Source organism: Camellia sinensis, chromosome 4 (assembly GCF_055761805.1).
Source record: "Camellia sinensis isolate YWXY chromosome 4, ASM5576180v1, whole genome shotgun sequence".
Lineage (NCBI taxonomy): Eukaryota > Viridiplantae > Streptophyta > Magnoliopsida > Ericales > Theaceae > Camellia > Camellia sinensis.
The window spans coordinates 181,459,134-181,465,669 of NC_138964.1; positions in this window are offsets into that span (position 1 = coordinate 181,459,134).

A 6,536-nucleotide genomic window follows, 5' to 3' on the forward strand; every position below is an offset into this window, starting at 1 on the left:
CTTGTAGACGAGGCCAGGACAAGGGAAGAGCAAGCAAGGCTGCCTCAGGCACCGGCAGCACCGCCTCCTCCAGCACCGCAACCGCAGGCAGGCGGATCTCGAGTGATCAATGTGATTCACTCGAAGGTCAATGAGAACGAAATACGTGGGGAAACCCAGAAGGTAAAACACTTTCAACATGTGTATCAGGTCCGACAGAAGAGACCTAGGGCAGAAGAGTGCCAGGGACTAATGGTGTCCTTTACTGAAGACGACCTAGAGATGGTGCAGCGTCCACATAACGATGCCTTAGTAGTATCCCTCTAGATTTGAGCGTGCCAGGTAAAGCAAATTCTGATCGACCAGGGCAGCTCTTGCAACATCATGTGTGTCAGATGTTACAAAGAGCTTGGCCTTCACCAAGATGATATGGAACAATCCAATGGTCCAATGGTAGGGTTCAATGGAACGCCAACGTGGCCCCTGGGGGCAGCAAGTTTGGAGGTGCAGATTGGCACCAAGAAGGTAAAAACTGAGTTCACAGTAATTGACACTCCCTCCCCTTACAATGCTATTCTGGGAAGGCCATGGCTACATGTAATGGGGGCTATTTCCTCAACATTGCACCAGCTATTATGATTCCTAACAGAGCATGGAATTGAAGAGGTCAGAGGGGATCAAGTGCAGGCAAAGAATTACTCCATGGCAGTAATGAAATCCATTTGCAACATACGAGAAGCAGAAGCAGCAGAGATCGAGGATAAGGACATGGAAGTCCTGGAGGACGTCGGCAAAGAGCCAGCCGAGAAGAGTGAAGAAGCCCTGAAGAAAATCATTGTCCAACAAGGGGATGAAGAACGCTTCCTCCTTCTCGGCTCGGGCTTGGCCGAGAAAGAGGAAAAAAAGCTAGAGGTGTTCTTGAGAGCAAACATTGAGGTGTTTGCCTGGACGCCATACGAGATGCCTAGCATTGACCCCGATGTCACTTGCCATAGACTGAATGTGGACAGGTCGGCTAAACCTGTCATCCAGCGAGCAAGGAAGCTGACATTGATGCATATTGAGGCAGTAGAAGAAGAAGTTGATAAACTTCTGGAGGCTAGAGCCATTTGAGAGGTAAACTACCCGATATGGTTATCAAACACGGTCGTCATGAAGAAAAAGAATGGGAAGTGGAGGATCTGTGTGGACTTTACCAGCCTGAACAAGGCTTATCCCAAAGACAGTTTCCCACTCCCCAAAATTAACCAATTGGTGGATGCCACCTCAGGACGTGGAAGGATGAGCTTCCTGGATGCCTATAAGGGGTACCATCAGATAGCTATGTACCCCCCAGATGAGGAGAAAACTGCATTTATCACTCCAAAAGGGTTGTATTGCTACAGAGTGATGCCTTTCGGGTTGAAAAATGCAAAAGCAACTTACCAGAGATTGGTGACTAAGATGTTCAGACATCTAATAGGCAAAACAGTAGAGGTATACATTGATGACATGGTCGTGAAGACCAAGGAACCTAAGGACCATCTGAAAGACTTAAAGGCAATTTTTGATATCCTTAGAACATATCAGCTCCGACTCAATACATCGAAGTGCACATTTCGAGTTGGGTCTGGTAAGTTCTTATGATACTTGGTTACTAGAAGGGGCATTGAGGCTAGCCCCGATCAAATTAAGGCCATTCTGGAGTTGGAGAGCCCAACATCGGCAAAGCAAGTGCAGATGTTGACTGGAAGGGCTGTAGCCCTGAATAGATTCGTAAGCAGAAGCTCTGACAAATGTAAACCTTTCTTCGGCTTAGTGAAGAAAGCCACAAACTTTTTATGGATAGAAGAGTGCGAAGTCGCCTTGGCCGACTTGAAGAAGTATTTGACCACAACTCCAGTTCTCTCAAATCCAGTACTTGGAGAGGAGTTGTTTTTATACTTAGCAGTTTCAGAGCATGTAGTGAGTACAGTAGTAATCAGATAAGAAATAAGAGAGCAAATGGCAGTTTACTACATGAGTAAAACCCTAGTTGATGCTGAGACCAGATACTTACCCTTGGAGAAGCTAACACTGGCTTTAGTAATGGCTTCCAAGAAGCTAAATCATTACTTTCAAGCCCACAAAATTGTGGTGTTAACTGAGCATCCCTTGAAGTCCCTGTTTGCAGCAGGGAGATCTGACAAGCAGAATAGCGAGATGGGCAGTGGTGTTGGGCCAATATGACCTGGAATTTAGACCCAGAACAACAATCAAAAGTCAAGTTTTGGCCGACTTCGTGGCCAAGTTCACACCAAACGCCATCATCGGGCTCCGTTGAGCCAAGGTATACGATGTCCAAGTGAACAAGGAGAAACCCAGCTGGGGATAGCAGAACAAATGAAGGAAAAGAAACTCAGGCCATGCAGTATTTACATCGACGACTCCTTCCAGCTATTTGTTGATAGGAGTTCAAATCGACAAGAAGCGGGGCAGGAATAGTGCTAGTATCGCCAGATGGGCAGATATTGGAACAATCCATTCGTTTGGGGTTTAAAGCCTCAAACAATGAAGCAAAGTATGAAGCACTGATCGCAGGATTAAAGCTGGCAGTAGCAATAAAAGCTGAAGAGGTAATAGTCTTCTATGACTCCCAGCTTATCGTCAACCAGGCAACAGGCGAATACACAGCCCGAAATAAAAGGATGTCGGCCTATGTAAAGGAGTTGGGCAGATTAGTAGCTTTATTCCAAAATTGCCGACTACAGCAGGTTAGCCGAGATGACAACAGCCATGCTGATGCCTTGGCCAACCTGGCTAGCGCAATGAAACCAGGAGAAGCAAGGACAATAATAGTTGACTACTTGTCAGGCCCAAGTGTAGAACCACTGAACATAGAGCATGAAGCAATGCGTGTAGAGATGGGACCAAGTTGGATGGAAGCAATAATAGTATTCCTTAAAGAGGGAAAACTGCCAGATGATCATAAAAAAGCACATAAAGAAGCACACAAGATCAGACTGAAGTCGACAAGATTCAGTCTGACGGTAGAAGGGCACCTTTACAAAAAATCTTTTACTGGACCCCTTTTGAGGTGTGTGCATCCTTCACAAGTTGAAGACTTCTTGTATGAGATACATGAAGGAGTATGTGGAAGCCACACAGATGGCAGGTCACTTGCTCACAGGGCCATTACTCAGGGGTACTGGTGGCCCTATATGCAGAAAGATGCTAAAACCTATGTCAGAAAGTGTGAGAAGTGCCAGAGGTTTGCACATTTGATACACCAACCAACAGCAGATTTAAACCCAGTATCCATGTAACAACCCTCATACTGTTTACCGACTTATGACTGATTGATTACCGATAACCATCGATTATCGTTAAACTGAATTGATTATGACTGATAATTGAACTGATTAAAGTACTGAACTGACTGACTGAAATTGGAAACCGAATTGATTGAGTATATGTTAGTTAAATTGCATTCTATCTGTTTGACTGTATGATTATCTGTTCATGCTTATATGTTTAAACTGCTAATTGAAGGCCTTATCGGCGGCCGAATTAGAAACCGATTGATGTTCCATGACCCTCGTAATTAATGTGATTTTATGGTGTATTTACCTGAAAACTGATTGGGTATGATTAAATTAGATTAAAATAAGCTAATTAAAGAGTTTGACGTAATTACACTTTTGCCATCTAGTGGGGCCTTTGTTTACTCATATTTGAGCCTTGTGTATGCTTTATCAAAACATTTCTTCAGCTCATTTCGAGCACATCACCGACCTTGAGGGAGAGAGGGAGAGAATAGAATTGTTCTTGGGGGTTTGGCTTAGTCAACTTGAAGAATTGCTTGAAATTGAAGTGTATCTGCCTATTTGAGCTCCCTCACTTCTAATTCTACACCTAAGGTAGATCATTCATCATCTTAATGGTGTCCTTGAGTTGTTCTTGCATGATTCATGCTTCATTGTATTGTTGCATGCATGTACATATATTGGAGTTTTGAGGTTGTAGTTCATAATACCTCACATGCATGTCCATCTTTTGGTCATACTGTATGAGTTCATCTTGTTTTTGAAGGTTTGAGCTCTTTTGAAACAGCATTAAAGCTTTGAAAATGATTTAAAGATCATGCATGTCATGTTTGAGGATTGTCCTTGGAAAATGGTTTGAAATTGGGTTTGAATAAAACACCCTTGGGCTTTGATTTCTCAAATTGAGTTTTGAATCATGTTTAACTATGAGTTTACATGTGTTTTCTGGAAATTTAGCCCAAGAGGTCGAGTTTTGATGCTTTTGAACTTGGTTTTGGAGCTTGGAGGTGCAATCTGGGTTTTCCAGATTTCGCACTTCCGCTCGAGCGGGGGAAGTGCCGCTCGAGCGTGGAATCCGAGCATCCAGCATCTCTCTGCACTGTTTTGCAGTCCGCTCGAGCGGAGGACTGGGAGCTCGAGCGTAGATTTCACCCACCCAGTACTTTTACAGTACGCTCGAGCGGGAATGTTTACGCTCGAGCGTGTACCTTTGTTGCATTGCCGCTCGAGCGGGGAAACCTGAGCTCGAGCGGAACTCTGTTTTTCTGAAAATGCTTTTAAGTGTACATCTTTGCATCCTCATCCCATCCTAGGCATTCTTAGGCCTAGTTTAAGACATCTTGTTGAGGATATAGATGTAGAACACACCGAGGCATTAGGGATTAAGTTGTTAATCTTTCCTAACTGCGTAGCTTAGTGTGTTCAATCTGTTAACTGTGTAGGGTTGGCGACTGGGGAGACACGCTCTAGCATACTGTAGCCCGAACTCTGTGAGTAACAATTGTGTAAAGATATGTTCAACTGATATCTTTTGAATACTGAACTGAACTGTTTACTGAACTGGTATTACTGAATGAATGTATGTCCTTTATTTCTGAACTGTACTGTGGCATCCTTAGTACCTACTGTTTACTGTTACTGTTACTGTTACAGAGATCTCTGTCGGTTCCCTCGTGGAGCCACTACTGTTTACTGACTGATGGCCATCATTACTGTTCGGTCTTTTAAGACCTACTGTTACTGTTATGCTAATGGATGTACCACATATGACTGTTTACTGTACTGAACAACTGAAATACTGATTGAATTGAACTGTTTTCATTACCGTAAGGACATTCATTCTAAACCTCTTTACGCATTATGTTATTCACTGGGTTTTAGCTCACTGTTTATATATATATGTAGGTGCTCAGCCACCAGATCGGAGCTAGGAGCGTGGGTTAGACTCCAGTTTTGTCAAGCCAGCCTTTGTGCCTCACTGCGAGGTTCCGAGTTGCCATGCTATGGCTTGGGGGTGTTTTGTTTGTTTTCCCCCGCCTGTCTTCTTACTGTCTAATTGTTCTGTATAGACTGAATGTTTACCGTACTGTTATCAAGGGATTAGGTCCCTGTACTGTGTGATTGTAAATTCTGTATAGACTGTACTGTTTGTGTATGTATGAATGCATGAAAAATCTTTTTGGCATACAGACTGTCACAGCTCATTGGACATTGTTTAATTACTGTATTGGCTTCCGCCAGGCCCTGTACTCTGTTTTACTGTATTACTGTTAAGCAGACCTTCGGTAATCTCGGATTACTGGCCGGTTACGGTGCTAAACCCATAGGGCCGAGTTTGGGTCGTGACAATCCAGCCCTTGGTCGTTTTCCCAATGGGGCATGGATCTTGTTGGACAGCTGCCTCAGGCAACTAGACAAAGGAAGTACCTGCTAATGGCAACAGATTACTTCACCAAGTGGGTAGAAGTTGAACCCTTCACAAAGATTCGAGATGTTGATGTGAAGAACTTTATATGGAAGAACATCATCACCAGGTTTGGGATCCCAAGAGCAATAATAGCTAGGGGTGTGCATAATACCGCCGAAACCGTCGAAACCGCACCGAACCGCACCGCCAAGGCAAATTCGTTATTATTTGCCAATCGAACTGCCGGTTTTTGGTAAGAAAAATGGCAAATTCTAGTGACATTTTTATCAATCTGCCGGTTTCTATTTTTCTTCCAAACCGCACCGACCCGCACCGCTATTAAATCATGTTTTATAAGATTCTAAATGTTCTTTTTTACTTAAGTTTACTTGTTATTCTATACCTTAGAATATAGTATTATATTACTGCTCGAGGGAAATTCAAGATGTCAGTAATCCAAAATAAAGTTGGATTCCAATTCACTTTTCAATCTTTTTTTTTTTTCTGGCCATGTTGCAAACATGTATCATCTCACTTTTCAATCTAAATACTTTTCAACAGTAAACATTTTCAATATATTGTAAACCCTGAATTATATTAATTTTATGTATTGTATTTGATCATTGTAGCTTCCGCAGATGCTTGTAATGAATTGATGGCATAGTCGTTGATATTATCATGTTGCTGCTACACTTGCTGCATCAGAAGAAAGCTTCGCAAGATACTTAACATCACGGTATCTCTCGTCTTTTTTTTACTCTTTGATTTAAGTTTTGTAATTTGAATTATATTTTTTATAAACCGCCAATCCGCCCGAACCGCCAAGGCAAATCCGCAATTATTTGCCAACTGAACCGCCGATTTTT